Genomic DNA, 19,637 nt, shown 5'->3' with positions numbered 1-19,637 from the left:
TGACCATGATTTGACTGAAAAAACAAATGTCTGTGAGGAATGAAGGAATTCACATTATACACAAAAAATAACTTGAAATAAATCTTATGCCTGAATGAAAAACCTAAACCTATAAAATTTCTGAAAGAAAACAGTTGAATATCTTTGTGAATTAAATTAGGTAAATATTTCTTAGAGTACAAAAATCATATAAATTAAAAAGCTTTTTAAATTATACTTCATCAGAGAAAATCCTAGTATCCAGAATATATATATTCTTACTTATACATGTTCTAAATATTAGAAAATTTTTTTATTAAATAACTTTATTATCAAACACACATACAAAAAATTAAAACCACTCAAAGAAGAGCAATGCAAGGGTAAAAAAACTACAATAATATTCAAATACAGTAGAACTCAACCAAAACAAAACTGAAAAGCACTTAAACATTTTTCCATACAATTTAAAAAAGCATCTCAAGCACCAACAAGACACCAGAGGATGTGATTTGTTTCAGAAAGTTCCCCCAAACCAATATTGAACAAATAATGATCTGGAAAAAAATTATTAGAAAATGTTTAAACAGACATTATACCAGAGAACAGATGTGGATGGTAAAGAAGCATAAGAAAATATGCACAACAGTATTGAAAACCAAATTAAAACCACAAAGAGATATCAGTGTACATCCATTGAAATGTTTACCTTTTCAAATTTTTTCCAAAAATTTAATAAAAGGAGGCACTGTCAAACTTACTTTAGGAAGCCAGCATTGTCCTCATACCAAAGCTAGGGGACATACTACAAAAAAACATATTACAGGACAATATGCTTGATGCACATAGATACAAAAATCCTCAACAACATACTAATGAACTGAATTTAACACCGTAATAAAAGTATCATACACCATGATCAAGAGGGATTTATATACACAAGAGTCATATATCTAATAAAATACATGAAAACTATAAAATAGTACTTAGAGTAATTTAAGATCTAAATTAATGTAAGATCTAAATTAAGTGAGGCAGGTCTGCGGATGCCATACCAAGGTCACGAGTCGCGTGGAACATGCCAAATCAACCTGCGCCCCGGCAGCAATCCACTGGACACCACCCCCCCCAACCCCCCCAACCCCCTGCTCCTCTGGCCTCTTCTCTGTACAGCCACCTGGTTCCACACTACAAAGACGCAGAGGACACCAGACCACCAGACCACTGTACTGGGTAAGTTGGAGTCATCTTCACTTCTCATCAGGACTGGGACTATTTTCAGGGGAAGGGCAGCTGGAACCTGCAATTCAACTCTGCAGAGTTCAACCCTACAGGAGGACAGGGAGCACAGCTTGGGACTTGCAGCCAGAAATCTGCCTGAATCTCACAGGTCTGCTTGCTGAGACTCATTGACTTATATCTGCACACTGCAACCCATATTGTCTATTTTGACAGCAGAGACATACCCTGAAAGAGGCCCTTCATCTTCATTGTTATTTTTTATTCCCAAAATTAGTATTATTAGTTTGGTTTTTTTCTCTCTTCTTTTCTTTTGCTCCTCTTATCTTTAATTCTTTCTCCTACTCTTTGCAAATATTTGTTTTTCTCTTCTTTTTTTTCTTTTCTCTTCTTCTTTCTTTTCTCTTTCCCATCTCTCTCTCTTACACTCACTCTCTTGCTCTCCCACATTGTTCATCTTCCCTTTTTGTCCCTGTTTTGGTCCTCATTTGGAGTTCTTCTTTATTTTCCTATTATTCTCTTTTTCCTTCTCACCTGTGTCCTCTGGCCACAATGCTAACTTTCCCCTATCCTTCTTCCCATCTGTCCCTCCCTCCCCAACCCCTTCTAACTCCCCATCCCAAAGGATAAAGTTGTTATATTGAAGAGTTTATTCACTATATGTTGGGTTGGTCCTCAATCTTGATTTAATTCACACAGCTAAAGGTGATAGATTAATAACTACCACAAAATGTCATTTTTGAAGAAGTACTTGATGCAATGGTGTTGCTGATTGTATCACTTGGGCTAAGGTGTTGTTATTGATCTAGTCAATGAACCTTCCTAGTATAAGGAAAATGACATACCCTTAGAGTCATTAGAGACTCAAAACTTAAAGACCAGCTATATCTGGAAGACACCTCTGAGAAGCAATCATTCCATAAGGGTTCTAATTACAAGCAACAAAGATACCTACAATAAGCAATTTAAAACTATCAACCCAGTTAAACCAAGGACAGTACCAAAAACAAAAATGAGAAGACATTTAAGCAAGGCACAAACTCAGATTCCCACCCCATCGAGGATAAATCCTGGGGGAAATGAAATGGAAAAGTCCCATAACCAACCACCTGGATACCCTGAACTGATAGCACAGGAAGTAACAAAAGAGATGAATGAGGCTCTAGAAAATTTCAAAGCAGAAATAATTTCCCAGAGATGGTGAGCAGAGTGAAGGACATGATTAGAGGATCTAGAACAGAAACAGATAAAAAATAGATGAGCTCAGAAACATGTTGGAAGCCATGAATACCCAGCATAAGAAAGAAATGGAAACCATGATCACCCAGTGTAAGAAAGAAATGGAATCCATGAAACAAATACAAACAGATATTCAGGAGATCAAAAACTCCATTGAAAGTATCCACAGCAGATTAAGGGAATCTGAAGATAGAATATCAGATATAGAAGACAGAATCACGGTTAGAGACCAAGAAAATAGAGATTTCTTAAAAATAGTAAGGGACCATGAGGAATCAATCCAGCAACTGCTAGATGATGCAAAGAAGAATAACATAAGACTGACAGGAGTCCATGAAAAAACAGGAGAAAGCACAATTCACCTAAAAAAAATGTTCACAGAAGGAATAGTAGAAAACTTCCCAGACAGAGGTAGAGAATTGGACATACAGATAAGTGAGGCATATAGAACTCCATCTAGCCATGATAAAAAAAAAATCTACATCTAGACATATAATAGTCAAGATCCCAGAAACCCAACAGAAAAACAAAATCCTACAAGCAGTTAGAGAAAAGAAACAAATCACCTACAAAGGAAAGCCCATCAGAATCACAGCAGACTTCTCAACACAAACCCTCAAATCAAGGAGAGCCTGGAGTGAAGTATTTCAAGCCCTAAAAGAAAATAACTTCCAACCTAGATTGTTGTATCCTGCAAAATTATCTTTCAAAATTGATGGGGAAATTAGATACTTCCACTACAAAGAACACCTGAGAAATTTCATGAACACCAAACCATAACTCCAAGCAATTCTAAATAATATCCTAGAGAAAAGCAATGAAGGCCACAACTCCATGAGGCTCAACAGAGGGAAGCCACCAGGCAAGGTAAGACACGAAAGGGAAAGGGGGAAAAATAAGAAATAAAAGAGCCAACAAAAGTAAAACATCATGACAAGGATAAATCAATTTCTATCAATTATAACCCTCAATGCTAATGGTCTCAATTCACCAATCAAAAGAAATAGACTGGCAGAATGGATTAAAAAGGAAAATGCAACAATATGCTGTATACAAGAAACACACCTAACTCAAAAAGAAACTCATAGACTGAAAGTAAAAGGATAGAAAACAGTTCTCCATGCCACAGGAACCCAGAAAAAAACAGGGGTAGCAATCTTATTTGCAGATAAAGTAGATTTCAAACCAAAACTAATTAAGAGAGACAAAGATGGTCACTACATCCTTGTGAAGGGAACAATCCAAGAGGAAGAGATGACAGTCATCAATATATATGCACCAAATACGAATGCCCCCAACTATACAAAACAAATATTAATGGACATGAAAAACCAAATAAACACTAACACAATTGTAGTGGGGGACCTCAATACCCCACTATCACAAATAGACAGATCATCTAGACAAAAAGTTAACAAGGAAATTCTAGAACTGAACCAAGCTATTGAACAAATGGACTTAATAGATGTTTACAGAGTGCTCCACCCCACAAAATCGGAAGACACATTCTTTTGACCTGCACACGGGTCATTCTCCAGAATAGACCACATGCTAGCTCATAGGACATGTCTAAGTAAATGTAAAAGAATTGAAGTTACCCCCTGTATATTATCAGACCATAGTGCAATAAAATTGGAGATGAATAACATAAGAAACCACAAAACCCCAAGAAACACATGGAAACTGAATAACACCCTCTTGAACAACCAATAGGTCACAGAAGTAATTAAAGAAGAAATTAAACAGTTTCTACAAGTAAATGACAATGCCAGTACAACATACAGGAATCTATGGGACACAATGAAAGCAGTTCTACGTGGGAAATTCATAGCAGTGAGTACCCATATTAGGAAAACAGAGAAAACTCAGATAAATAACCTAATGCCGAACCTCAAGCTCCTAGAAAAACAATAGCATAACGAATCCAAAGCTCGTACAAGAGAGGAAATTATAAAGATCAGGGCAGAAATCAATGCAATGGAGACTAAGAGAACAATACAAAAAAAATCAATGAATCAAAGAGTTGGTTTTTTGAAAGAATAAATAAAATCAATAAACCTTTAGCCAACCTTATCAAAAAAGGGAAAGAAAAAGCACAAATACATGCAATTAAGAATGAAAAAGGTGAAGTCACAACAGATCCAACAGAAATCCAGAGGATCATAAATACCTACTTTGAGAACCTCTACTCCAATAAAATGTAAAACACAGAGGAAATGGGCAGATTCCTAGATACATACGATTTGCCAAAGTTAAAGGAAGAAGATATAGAAATTCTAAACAGCCCAATTACAATGAGTGAAATTGAAAATGTAATAAAATATTTACCAACAAAGAAAAGCCCAGGTCCCAATGGCTTCACTGCTGAATTTTACAAGACATTTAAAGAAGAACTAACACCATTACTCTTTAAACTCATCAAGGAAATTGAAAGGGAAGCGAAACTTCCAAATTCATTCCTGGAAGCAAGTGTTACTTTGATTCCAAAACCAGGGAAAGACCCAACCCAAAAAGAGAACTACAGGCCAATCTCCCTAATAAACATAGATGCAAAAATCCTCAACAAGATACTGTTAAACAGAATACAGAGGGTCATCAAGAAGATCATACACCCTGACCAAGGTGGATTTATCCCAGGGATGCAAGGATGGTTCAACATTCATAAATTAATAAATGTAATACACCATATTAAAAAATTAACAGACACATCATAAAAAACACATGCAAATAGCTGTTAGTCACCTGAAAAGATGGCAAAGGCAAATTTTAACCTTACTGTGAGATACTCTTCTTGTACCAATTACAGTGATTGAAATAACAATAACAAAATACCAAATATTGGTAAAGTTTTGGAGCTAGAGCAACCTGAATCTAATGCATTGCAGGGAGGAATTTTGCAAATACTTTGGAAAAGTTTAGTGACTTCCTAAAAGCATGAACATGCCATTACTGTGCATAAAACATAGCAATATACTTTCTAGTATCTATCTTGTAGATATACTAGACATTGGTGTATCTAGCAAATGTGCACAAGGAAACAAGTTTGAAGATTCTCACAACAGCATGACTTGTAATAGTGAGTAAATGGAAGCACACTATCCCTCACCAAGGAACTAACAAACTATGGTTTATTCATACTGTGAGATACTACAACAATGAATTCAATGAATGAACTAGATCCACATATCTCAAGATGGAAAACTCTCAAAAACAAAGTTGAGTGAAAAAAACTATTTGCAATATGATATGTGTTATTTATAGATAAACTCATAAATAGTAAAAGCACAAAACTTGAATGGAAATTACACCAACTTCAAGTTATCAGATATTATGGGGTATAGAGATGAAAGAAAATCCAGGTGGAATATTATCTGTATCTGAAATATTTTATTTCTTTTAAAAAAAATAGATCTGAAGAAAGTATAGAAACATGTTAATTTCTGTTTAATTTCAGTTGTAGAAGCACAAAGATCTATTACATTTTGAAAATGTCTCTGGTTTTATGCATCATAAAACAGGTAGAGTTTAGCCTGTCCTCAGGGATAGAGGAAGGACAGTCTGAGGGTTGTGGTTTGCTGAACCTTACATTTAGGAAAGCAAAGACAAATCAAGTTCCATGTGCTTCTATCATACCTGCCAGAAAGGAGTCAAAAAATATACCCAGAGACTATGCTAGAGAAAATGGTGTAAGATTCTGCAAACTGCAGCTACATTTGGTACCTGTCACTTCCACTTCTGTTTCTGACAGCAGTCAGCAATGAAACTCTCAGAAACAAAGGGCCCACAGACTTGTCTTCAGGATCAGCAGGGACATGAGAACTGGAAAGGCTGAGCTTCACTCTTTAGGCAGATTTGGAGAGATAACAGCCCAAGCAATAGAGAAGCCATGGACTCAGTTAAAGAGGCAGTGGAAGAAGAGTGTAACCCTGGTGTGGAAAAGAAGTGAGAAATTTCCACAGACTCCAGAGCTTCCTTAGCTCATCAAATGAATGGAAACCAAATTTCATTAGGCATCTAGATCCTTCCCCTGCAGCCCACTCTGAGGGATATTTCACCATTCTCAGAGAGTTCACCTAACACAATAGCTTCTAAGTTTCTTGACCTTCACAACCCAACTGAATATAGCTTCCACTCTTATATGACTACATCCTACCTTTTCTTTTCATCTGCCTCTTTTCTTTGCATGAAAACTTCTAATTCATTGTCTCCTTTTCTGCCAAAACAATTGTTCTAGCTCTTTTACTTACTATTTATCATAGTTGCTTGCCAATCTCACTGATGTCTCTAGTCTCTTGAATGTCTCATTTTTCTTTCATCTACCAACTACCTTTTCATTCTCTTTTCATCAACTATAAAATCCACAGTTGATACTATGAACTATTCATTTGCAATCTTAACATTTTTGCTCCTACTTTTTTATATAAAACTACCTCCAAATTCATCCTCCAATCTCCATTCCCTGCCCCTAAACATGTATGTCTGAGTAGAACTGAAGAAACTTGTATAGCCATGAAGGCTGACATCATTAGAAACGTGGAGTTTCCAATATAAGGTGGACTTTAAATTCTGTTTGGCAAATTTTTCCTTTAGTTCTTGGAGAATTTGCACCCAATATCCCCAAAGAAGGTATTTCAAACCAATCATTTATTTAATTATGTTTTCCTGTGTCTCTTGTTTTCTACTTCTCAAAGAATAAGGAGATGATCAGGTGTGAATAAACTGTGCTTATGTCTAAATCCATATGGGGTATTTGGTAATCTCTATAACCATGTGACCATTCTGTTCAAGGCTTATCATTCCCATTTCTTTTGGACTTTTGATCCTTCTGTTATTCCCTTCTTTTCTGTCTCTTTTCCTTTGATCTAAATGTTTTCAAGTCTCTTCCACTTAGAAATCAACTTATCAAACAAAAACACATAAAATATCATCCATAGTTCTTCATTGCTGTATTTTACTTTAAAGCTTCCTGTTTTGTTTCCCATTGTTAATATTCATACTCATACATGTATTTCAATTCTAGTCTTTCTAAATTTATACATACAAAACATATACAGGTGAAGTGAAGACTGTGTGTATATATACATATATGTCCTTCCCTTCTCGCATACCCCATAACTCACTGCTCACTTCTTTCACTATTTCCCTGTTCCATGAAAAGTACTTGACAAGTCACCAGTGACTTTCTGTGGTCAAGCCCAGCGGCTACTTTTCTGTCTTTATTTACTTGTGACCCTTGTACTATTTGATACTACTGATCAATCTCTTCCTTCACAGGATAATTCACTGGATTATTGCTATATTGAGTTATATTAAAAAATGTATATTTGGTTTCTTCCCACAGTTCCAAGCACAGAGCTTCTAAAACTCTTGACATTTCCTGTTTTATAGAAGGGACGTGTGTTCTAATGAGGTGGTTCTTAGTGAGCTCCTAAATGGGGGACAAAGGATCAAGTCCTGATTAGGAATTTGGGACATTCAGCTCTATGCCTATCTTCCAGAAAGGAGAGAGAGGCTGGAGATTGAGTTAATTGTGCTTTTTACACCATGAAGCCTCCATAAAAGTCTTTGAGCTATAGGGTTCAGACAGCTTTTGGGTTGCTGTACAGGTAGAGGTGTTGATAGGATAATGAGACCGGACAGGGCGTGAAAGATTTGCACCCCTTTCCACATACTTTGCCCTATGTACCTCTTCATCTGGGTGTTTATCTATGTCTTTTGTAATATCACTTATAATCAACAGGTGAACATATATGTTTCTCTGATTTCTGCGAGTCATCCTAGAAAATATTGAAACTCAGGAAAAGGATTGTGGAGACCACAAATTATAACTTAATTTGTAGAGTCTGTACTATCTCCAGATGGGCAGTATCAGAACTGAGTTAAGTTTTAGGACCCACAGCTATATCTAGGTAACAGATAATAGTCTGGGAAAAATAAACCACATATTTATGATCAGAGTAAAGCACTGAGTGTAGAGTAAGAGTAGTCAAGAAAAAGGGCTAATTTTTTTCCATTTCTATTTTTTCTATTTCTATTTTCTATATTTATATTCATTTGATTTTCTCAATGTCAAGTGTCCCTGATGCTTTTGGTATCTAACTGTGCACTCAATGTCCTTTATTCCAGGATCATTAAACACTGGCCTCCCATTGCTGTAGATTAGCCCTTTTCTCTTCTCTATCTACAAATGCTACTTGGGTGATTGGAGTGACTGTCCCATTGTCATTAAGTATCACCTCAATTCTGACTACAGAAATGTATATTTACAACTAGATTTCTTTTCCTGACTTCTGAATCTTCATGCGTAACCAAGAGGGTCATCGCTCCCAGTACTGCAAAGTCCACGTGCCCAGACTCACACCTTGCAGAGTTCTTCCTCCCAAATGCTCTACTTTGGTTGGTGGATCTTTGGTCCCCTCAATTGTTGATGCCAGCAACCTGGAATTTGATCACTCTGCCTCTTCCCATACACATCCAGTGAATAATCAAATTCTCTAAGCAGACCTAGCATTTCTTGAAAGAGGCAGGAGAATGTAGCGGTTAGGAACATGGTCCTTTGAGTCAAACTGCACGAACTTGAAGCTTGTCTTGTCACTTCCTAGCTGTTGACATTGGTGCAGTTACTCATTTTCTCTGTGCTTTAATTTCCTCATATATCAGAAAGGAATGATACTAACAGTACCTACTTTGCAGGATTGTTGGAGATTTAAACAAATTCATGGAGTCATCTAGAAAGCAGCTCACAGTAAGTATTCAGTAACATTATTACACAATTATTAATTCTTTGCCCTCTTCACAGTCACTTGGCTCATGCAGATATTCATCTTCTCTACTTAAATTTGTTGTCACTTCTCCTCTTGCAAGAAGGCTTAGGCTCCTATGCTAGAGTTTTGGTACCCAGGTCCTGCTGGAGTGGTAAGGGCTTCTCCTTACCAGCAAGGCAGAAAATCAGGAGCACTTTCTAATTGGCATCTGAGTGAGGCCTGATTGGGAAACAAAAGAAGATACCAAAAGCTCATAAGAAAGGGAAATAGAAGATCGAAGTCTGAAGGGAAGGGCTGCTACCCAAATGGATGGAGACAAATGAAGAGCTCAGGCAGGGGGAGCTGGAGATGTTCCCAAGGCAAAACATGAAATTGAACAAAGAGAAAAACACATTTTAGAGCAATAGTTTCCTAACACAGTGCTTTGCAGCCTATGCTGAATATTAATATCACCTGAGACACATTTAAGGTATACTGAAGCCTGGGCCTAGCCATTCAGACTTAATCATGATCTCAGGGTTGAGGTCTCAGCACTCACCCCCAACACACATAGGTAATTCTAATGTGTCCCATGTGAGCACAGTGGTGCATGCCTGTAATCCCAACATTTTGGGAGGCTGAGGCAGAAGTATAGCAAGTTTGAGACCCACCTGAGCAACTTACCAAGATACTGTCTCAAAGTAAAAAATAAAATAGGAAGTGGATATAGCTCAGTGGGAAGGGCCTAGGTTCAATCCTCAGTATGAGAAGAGGTGAGGGGAACCAGTGGACTAACTTGTTTTCTAATTTTGATCACTTCTCCAAACACACCCATATCCACATTATACATATACATACTGTCTTCATTTTCATAAGCAAAGCTACCTTTGTCATTTTCTAGTCTAAAGACATCAGGATCCTAACCCTAACCCCTCAGATCAAAAATGTCAATTTCAATGTCAATGTCAATTTCCTAACATATATGAAGAATTTCCTGATTAGGTCCTTGTTTATTTCCCTTTGGCTTTATGGGAGCCGATCCAGCACACTTTCCCCATTTCTGAAGTCAGTGATGTCACACTGTGACATCAGTGATGGGGGTGTTCACACTATAGAAATAGGCAAATGCTGAAAATTAGGGCTCCTCAACCCTACCCTAAAAAGCTGGGCAGTAAGAATTTTTAAAAGTCATCTGAATATGGAATAGTTATTAAGAGAAGTTAGGAAGACTGTGCAGTTGGGGATAGAGATTTCACTGAAGTGCATGTGGAAACATCACACTCAACCTCCTTAATATGTGAAATTTATGCATCTTAATCACAAAATATTTATTTGAAAAAATTTACCAGCTCACCACTGCTTTTTGCCACATTAAAATATTAGAATACTCTATTGAAATGTCAGACAACTTGAACTTTTTAGAACATGGCCTTTCAGATGTTTCTTATAATACTTCTATCTCTCCTTATTAACCATACACAATTCTACTTATTCTTCTGGTCTCAGCTTGAGTATCAGCCTCTTTGTGAATCCTTTCCTGTCTACTTCTAGGATATTGGGTAACACTCTTCTCTGCTACTGTTGCACATTTTTGGTGTGATATTTAGCGATTATTTTTTTGCTGTATCTAATATCTTGAAATGTTCTGCACTGACATAGTCTCCTTCCTGAGCATACTGTGAGCCCTTTGTGTCAAGTACTGTGTCTCTGCCATTTCTGTATCCCCATGGCCTTTGGTACTACAATGCCTGGCATATAGCATATTTCTTCAGTAAATAAATAGATTAATAAAGGGGGATGAATGAGTAATCCTGGTTGGAGAGGAACATTCAAAACAGAGAAGAGCTTAGAGAAATACTAAAATGCCTAATTTTGGAGGGTATTTAATGCCAGATATCAACTTCATCTCATAGTAAATGAAGAACCACTGAAGTTTTTCTGACAAGGGAAGTGACCTGTAAAAAGCCATGTTGACAAAGGCTGATTTGACAGCAGTCTGAGTTCAGGATGGTCCTGAGAAAAGAAGAACCAGATGCAAAGAAATTGTAGTCAAGAGGACCAGATGTGCAGACAAAAAGGCAGAATCCATAGGTGGATTCCACAACATGGGCATCCTGGTGCCCAGAAACAACAGGAACAATTTGGTTCACTTGCCCTGAAGCACAGCAAGAAAACACAGGGATACAGGATGGCTCTCTTCAAATCTTTGACGTTCACTCCCATGAGAACAGGAATTAGCCAATTTATTTCGGTATTCTGATTTGCCTAGAGGTCAGATCTAAGACAAATATGAGGGAGAATTTTGTATCCATTAGACATGTCTAAAAATGGAACAAGGTGCCTGAAGGAGCAGTGGGTGCCTTGTCACTGGAAATGGTAGGCAGGGCACTTGGTGTGGTTGTTACAAAGGGAATTCAAGAATTAGACCAGGTGATCTTTCCACCACTGAGAGTCTATTATTTTATGATGGTTTTAGTCCCTGTGAATTTGCAGTAACAGGTACAACTCACAAATACATTGTTCAGCAGTTGGAGTTCCTGGCATAAAGCTTAGGAGAACTCTAGGGTCAAGAACCATACCCTGAGAATTAGGCACCCAAGCCCAGGGTTGGTTTCATTATACCACAGTTATCCTGAAGGAAGATAGCTAATGCCAAAAAGTAGCTATTCTGGGTCAAAAAGTCTCTGGGTCTTTCCTAACCCTTGAGGACATTAATGGAGTATGAGAGGGTGTCAGGAAGTCATGGAGAAAACATCTCACAGCAATTTTTCATCGCAATCTCAAATCTAAGGGTGCTTCATACTCTTAGAAGTGATCACATGGTGCCCTTGTCAAACAACAGGACCTTCCTCAAATTTCCTTTTCTCCAGTTCACACTATCTTTGGCTTTTTCACTCTCTACATGTGTACTGGATCTCACATCCCTTCCCTCCTTTCTGGGACCTTGCTTCATCTCTCGTGATATTCTATCTTTCCCTTCCACCAGCCCCAACTATTTACACTTACTTATATCCCAGAACTACGGCAGCAAGAACAAAAAAGTCTCTAAAATGAATCCTTAACCTTTCTTCACCACCTCAATTTCTGAAGCAAGTGTTCTACCCTTGATGCCCTTGGCTTGGACCTCCTCCTTTCTTGCAGTCCCACTTTGGCTCCAAGCTGCTCTTTTGAGAATTATCCTGTAATACAACAGAAAGAAGATGAAATGTGGGTTCAGAAGATTTGGGCCCAGTTTCTGGATCACCCACATACCATCAGAACCTTACTTTCTTCCTCACATTTGTTATGACCGAACTGATAAAAAAGATGTTTTCTCCCCCTAAAATGAAAAGCACTGTATATTAGTGTTACCAAAACTGCTCTCACTAAAAGAATGAGTAGCACCTTTGGTCACCTCCCTCAGTGCTATTTAGTCTCATAACTTCTTGACCACATGTGAACCTTTTGGCCATGCTGTACTTTGTAAACCTGTCTATTTCTATGATTCTCTATTCACTTGTTTCTAGAAAATGAGTATCTCTTTTCTAGTTCCCTGTAAATCTTTCTGCCCCAAAGTTCTCTTCCCTTTTCTGCTGTTACTGTACTCTTTTGCTTAGAAGTGAAGGAACGATTGCTCTCCCAAGGATTAGTCTCACTTTTCTGGGTGCACAACCAATCCAGATGTCTCTGCCAAGCTTAGGTCCTGGATTTATAATTCTGCTGGATTTCTCCTCTGGTTTTCCTGCCAGGAATTTAAACTCTTTATTGTTGTCAAAGGCAAATCAATACATCTTTGTAGAGCCTTTGATAAAGTGGTTTGAAAAGGACAGACACCGAAAGATTATTGGCCAGCCTTGCAAGGCAGTGCACTTATCATCAGGGACCATCTCCCAAATGCCAATCAGAAAGAACAATTCCTTTTATGTAAACTTCATGTTATAAATTATAGCATTTCTATGCCAAGTAGAAGGTGGTGATATCCACTCCCATTGGTCTCAGTATTGTTAAGGCATTTTATGAATTGACAACTGCCTGACATTACCTAGCTTGCTGAGTTCTAGATTCTTGGCTTTGGAGGGTGACAATGATCAGACTTTATAAGCTGATCTACTGGGTGTCTCCCAAAGAATCCCTAGTGGATGAACAATGTGATCATCAAATAACAACAACAATAATAATAATAATAATAATAATAATAATAATTCTTATCTGATACTTTTTTCCTGTCCTGAACTGAAAAAAAACCATCCATCTCGGCTGGGCATTTGGCCCAGAGATTCTGTCCTTCTTGAAAATTCTGAAGCACTTGAAACATTAAAAATTCATTCTTTCCATCATAGCAAATGCATGCTATTTTTCTGTGTTTCTCATTCTGGATTTTCTAACATATTAGTGGTAGATTAATAAATGTGAATTTTCTTTCCCTATTTTCCTTTTGTCTATCAGACTGTCAGTGCCATGGGGACAGGGACTCTGTATTTCTCATACCCCTAACACCATACCTTATCTGTCCATCTATGTGCACATACACACACGCGCGCATGCACACACACACACACATATATTAAATTGTATTTACTACATTAAATAGAAAATATCTAGGTGGATGGTGTTGGAGTATCATATTTTAAATGGATCAAGAAGCATCAGGTATGGTGCTTTATGCATTGAATTGTGGGTGTGCTATCTATATAATATGTGGAGGTTGTGTCTGAATGTAGCAACAGTTTATCCCCACCATGTAGTCCCAGAGAACTCTTTCTGTCACACCAGTCCAACCAAGACCCATTCTCAACTTGATCCTTGGTATGATCCAGTAACTGCCACCAGTGGTGTGCTGGAGGCCACTAGCATAACCTAGTGGGAATCTACTGTATGGGCCTCTCTTCCCAACCCTATGCTCAATGTGGTTCAGTTGACAACTTTAAATTGATAATGTGGGGGCATTTACATCATGGAGACTGGCAAACACTACAAACCAGGGCTTTCCTTTGCCCTAAGAGACAGTTGTAGAACATTTACCAGCACACCACTGCTCTTAATAGAATTCCTTTTTATATTTTTGTGGTGACTGGCTTCTTCTAATCTGTAAAGTTCAGCTCCAATATCATTTCTTCTGAATGACATTTTTATCTGAAGTTACCTCCACTCTAGTCACTTTCTATATCACCCATTCTTCCCTTCAGAACTCCAGCAATAACTATTGCATGTATTTTGTGCACTGGTTTATTTTTCATCTTCCTCCCTAGAAACATTGTCTTGTCTCATTCATTGCTATATTTCTAGCATCTAATATAATCCCAAGCACATAGTTGGTGTTTCATAAATATCTGTCAGGAGAAGGAATAAAAATATGATTCCAAAAACTCAGACATCAGAAATGTAAAGTACAATGGTGTATATGTTTGTTTGTGTCTTTAGTGGACTTTTTTCATCTCATTCCCAGGACCTACCACAATGCCTAGAATATAACAGATGCTTATTAAATTTTTAAGATGAGTAAATGGGTAAAATCAGTGACCACTCAATTCATTTAAGTTTCCCTCTAAGACTCAGATAACTTCATTTCTTTGCCTTCATCAACAACACAAATGTATCATTGTTTCCTTCTGAGAAAGCAAGACTGCCAAGGCAGAGGTCTGTCACCACTAGGATGTCTGAAAAGACTGGAGCGGCATCAATTTATCTCATCCAGTCTGTAGTTCTCCTCTCTGACTAGGTCAGAGCAACTTATTATGTCACCCTTAGGCAAGTCCCCAAATGGGAATGAGAGAGGCCATGGCCCCCGTCTCTTCCAGCAGGCTGCAGTTGAGATAGTTTTCCTTGCATGGATGAATAGCTGTAAGCCACCTTTGCCCCACCATCCTGAAGAAGGCAAAAGAAGTTTTCTAAATGTTTTCCTGCCATGCGGATCACTGAATTATGAATGAGGCCAAACGTAGAGAACAGCAAATCACTTTGGGATGAAGGGGAAAGGTTCATCCAGAAAGGGAAAATAGAAGCCTAACTTGCCTTCACCTTGCCATGGGTCCCTCTGTTGATAACTAGTAGTACATTATCCCATAACTTTAGTAGATTTTGGGGGAGGGGTACTGGGGATCGAACTCAGGATCCTGGGCTTGTGAGGCAGGTGGCAGAACCACTGAGCTAAATCCCTGGCCCTTTAGTAAATTATTGATACCATTGGCAGGGATATCATTCTGAAGTCAAGAGTAATTCTTTCTTTTTAGTATGCTATACTTACTACACGCAGACAAGGCAGCTTGGACACAGGGCCTGGCTCATCCAACTCAAATCAATGGGATCCAGTATGTCTCTGCACATTAACATACAGGATGAAAGAGAGATGCATATTCATGATTTGACTGAAGCAGGAAAGGTCATGAGGCTTGGTGAGTCTACAGGAGTCTTCTGGTGACACAGCTGGGGAGGACTCTTTCTCATCATCTTTGGGCAGAAAATGCCAGTAGCCTGCTGCCAAGGTATTAGTACTAGATATAAGATTGTGCTCTCCACCAAAGGCAAGAGGAACTGTTCCCAACTGAAGAAATGGGAATGTCTGTCTCCATCTCGTGTGGCCCAGCGTCCTCATCTGGATTTTCTCCTTTGTTCTGGCCTCTTTTTTCATAGGCAGTAGTGCTCAGGGACCAGAGGACTACAGCTGTTTCACAAGGCAGATGTGCCTCTGTATATGTAGAATTAGGCCATCAGGAATGAAGTGGGAATGAATCTGCCCTCTTTGGATATGGATGTCAGGTAAACAACAAAATCCCTAAACCAAGCAGAGAAGGCCACTGAGGTCAGTGGTGTATATCTCAGGAAAGCCCAGTAAACTGAGAGAGGCTGAGAAGCAGCAACCAAGTGAGAAATCTACCGCTCAAGCTTTAAATCATTCAGAAAAGCATGATCTTTGAGTAAGAGAGTCTTTTTATGGCGTGTCACAACCTTACTTCTTGCCTCCTGTATAAGAAAATGAGCACTGGTATTGAAGCTAAGGGGGAAAATTAGATTGTGTACTGGAGTGGCCATGTTTAAAAGCTAAAAAAGCTAGATGACCTTGATTAAATTGCTTAGTTCCTCTGAATTTCATTTTCTCCACTAGTGAAATGGGAACAATTATAAATACCCTACACCCTTCAAGGAGCAGTGTGAAGAACAAATAAAGTGAGATGATACTTTCAGAAGCCATTTGTAGCCAAGTGCTCTGTGAACTCCAGGGGATGTTTAATCTGCCAGTACCTTTCCCTTCTTCTGGGAAGTGTCCCCATCTTCTTGGAAATGTTTCTTCCCCAAACGAGCCATGTAGCCTGAATAAAGGCTGCCATATTGTTATCCCTGTGTGTGTATCTTTCCAAAGCAAAGCCTGTCACGGCAACCCCCTCTTGTGGCATTCAGAGTTGATTGAAAAGGCTCTGGGGTGGCATCTACACTCCAGGGAGGCATTCAGAGCCCTTCCCCCAAGGGCTTTAATCTTGTGATGAGAAAGAATATGAAGCAATCCTCTCTGGGAGTGGAATCCGTTAGATGTGAGGCACAGAGGTTGTTGGTAGCTCTATTTCCTAATGCATGGAGGAAGCCTGTCTGCTGGGAAACAAAATTAAGCCACATTCAAAGAGGAGGCAGATTTGAAATATAGAGAGGGAGTTATGACAATATATCTGGTTCAGATTCTCTTGTGGGTCCAAATGAATCCTTTCTTTTTCTACGGCTTGGAAGGATATTATTTCAATATTCTTCCAGGACATTTCTGTTTGCCTAAGCCAGTCTTAGTTCTATTTCTGTCACTTACAACCAAAGGAGGCTCAGTAGAGAGGTTGCCATTCATTATTCTGGTTTCCAGCTCCAGGTTGAGCTTCGATTTCATATTCTGATCTCTCTGCCTTCCTGTCACAGGATCTTCTCCAGAGCCATTTCAGTTGCCTTGTTCTTCACTCATGTCACAATCAATTTGTGAGATTTTCCCACGTGCCCCATATCCTCACAAACCTCCAAGCTCTGCATATAATCTTAGGAAGGTGTTTGGATGCACTCCTGAAGAAACTTACACAAGCACCATGCCTTAGAGGCTCCCTGTTAAAAGGTCAAGTGCAAGTATTTACCCTGGTGTGCTCAACTATTTATTTTATTTTTCTATAGCATATATTTATGTGGGATTCTTCAAATCCTTTGGGGAATGGAGTAGGTCAGGTTGTAATTCACAAGAAATTGCTAAGAACCTACTGTCAGCTGGGAACTATTGGGAAAAGAGACACACCCTGCCCTTGGAATGCATATAGTCTTGCTAAGCGAACAGTGGAAAGCTAAAGATGAAGGAATAAGACAGAAAATTTGAACCTCTTAAGTCATGTGGACTAGATCATAAGAGAAGGTAAGTCTTTGATAGACTAAGTAAGGTGTTTAGTGTAGAAGTGACTCAAGGTGTAATCTATTGGAATTGTGTTGTTTGACCTGCACAGGATTTAATTTCTTAAATTAGACCCATCACTTAAAAATCAGGAGATCACATAGTTGTTTTTTTTTTTAAAAAAAAAACAAACAACACATAGATTTCTGGTTTCTTCTGATGTATTAAGAGATCTGACAACAATTTCCTCTTGGTAATGATCAGCAGGAGCTGAGTGAATGCTGCCTCCCTTAGCTCGGGCAAACATACTCACCTCTTACTTGGCCAGCTTCATAACAAAGGTTCTCCAGCCTGGTTCCCAAAGGCATTCAATTTTGCTCCTGGAATTCAAAAGTTCCCAGAAGCTTGTCAAGTGGACTTTAGGACCAACACTTGTAAAGTTGATACCCATGTTAACAGGCACCCAGTACAGCATTTTGAAGTATCATTGACCTGGGCACTCTGCCAGCGGAATGGGCTGCATTTGCCCACCAGACTATAGATGAACTGATGCTTTTGTCCAAACAGAAAGATGGAGAACCCTTCATCAAGTCATCATCTACCAAACACCCACCATTTGGAGCTTCAGATTTTCCTCAGAGCCACAACCGTCTTTCTATTTAACGTCCACATCTTTTCCTCTTTGTTGCTTTTGAATGCAGATGATACAGAATGAAATTCCTTTGGCGGCTGTGTGTGCGGGCGTGCACAAAAGTATTTAGGAATCCTAAATGAAGCTGGCTGCAGAGCCAAGGAGCTCCAGCAGAGCGCCGGCGTGTGTGCCTGCCGGAGTCTGATCTCTTACACGGGAAGCTGCGTTTGATATCTCATTTGTTGGCTGTGTTCCTTGCAAAGCTAAGCGCTGTTTAACCCACTTTGCCATAACAGAAGAAAACTCAGAAGAGGATGGCTGGGTAAGGGGAAGATGATCCTACAGATAGGGCCTGGAATGGTCTGAGAAGGCTTCAGGGACACATTGAACATGCTGCCACCTTCTGGCTGAGTGTGGCCCACACGTGGGTGCCCCTGGAGGGGGACCTCCCTACTTCTAAATGTCACTGGGGTTCCAGAATTGCAGGTGAGTCTGGACTGGTTTGGCTTTTATTTAGTTTCTTAGGCAAAGATGTCCTCTCCCTATTTTTCATTTAATAAGAAACTTTGGGCAAACCAAGACCCCCCTCCAACCCTGGCCTAGGAGAGACTCAGCATGTAGCCTCGGCTGAATCTGCCTCTTTCTACTAGATATTCAGCCCACGCATGACAGAGACTTTGGCAAAATGCTAGCAATCAGAAAGCCGCTCTTCATAGGCATAAAAGAGTCGGTACATAGGTCTCCCCAATAATGATAGTCTACATGCATTAGCATATATTTTCTTGAGAAGTGAACTACCAGAGTACGTCCCTAAAAGCAATTCATTCTATTTACAGCTTTTCTGAAACCCCCGAGAGGGAATCATCTTGGAGTATTGCAGACACCACACTGAAAATAGTGAAAAACATTCAATTTAGAAACAATTTTACCTTGATTTTTCTTTTTTCTTTTCTTTTCTTTTTCTTTTTTTTTTCTTCTTTGTGAGTCAGCCCACAGCTTCTGCTCCTTCCTCTACCTGAAGCTGGTCCCTGGCTTTCCTCCTCCTGGCATTACAAAGGCAAGGACAATGTGGTGCCCCCACCAGCATGGTCAGGACACCTGATCTTTCCTCCTGGTGGAACATCTCATCCCCAGAACTGATGAAGCGTAGCTAGGTAGGCAGAGAACAGAGACTACATCAGTTGCAGCAGCAGCATCATCACTACAATACAGATTATTCTCCAGGAGGTATCTGCAGCTCTTTAAAACAGCGGCAATGTGAATGCCGTGTCCTATTACCTCATCCTCTGGGCTAATAATAAGATTTTGTAACCATGTCAACAGCAAGAGAAAGGGATCGAGAAAGTATCCATTTGATTACATAAAAGGTCCAGATACCTAGACCAGCCTTGTAAATCACTCAGCTCATGGGCATGTGCTGGCGAGAAAGGCAGAAGGTGATGGCAGGCCTTGCACCTCCAGCAAAGCCAAGAAAGGACCTGCT

At 39.1% G+C, this 19,637-nt stretch overlaps 1 long non-coding RNA gene across 5 annotated transcripts in view; it reads right to left on the bottom strand.

Annotated features, from left to right (window-relative positions):
* Window positions 1-1,126: 1,126 nt before the first annotated feature.
* The window catches only part of LOC110344286 (uncharacterized), a 343,104-nt gene continuing 324,593 nt past the window's right edge, over window positions 1,127-19,637 (bottom strand). For 4 of the 5 annotated variants that reach the window (XR_015451669.1, XR_015451671.1, XR_015451673.1 and 1 more), the window contains 2 exons: window positions 19,084-19,304; window positions 1,127-9,440 (listed from right to left, as the gene is read on the bottom strand). This is a non-coding gene — a long non-coding RNA (uncharacterized LOC110344286). Of the gene's footprint in view, window positions 9,441-17,836; window positions 17,904-19,083; window positions 19,305-19,637 lie in introns of all 5 variants that reach the window. The other variant, XR_015451670.1, reaches the window with a different exon arrangement.

This window comes from Heterocephalus glaber, unplaced genomic scaffold (genome assembly GCF_053883595.1).
Source record: "Heterocephalus glaber isolate CG9 unplaced genomic scaffold, H.glaber_assembly_v1.0 deba00001429, whole genome shotgun sequence".
Lineage (NCBI taxonomy): Eukaryota > Metazoa > Chordata > Mammalia > Rodentia > Bathyergidae > Heterocephalus > Heterocephalus glaber.
The sequence above is the reverse complement of the archived record's forward strand: the minus strand, read 5'-3'. Positions and strand labels throughout refer to the sequence as shown.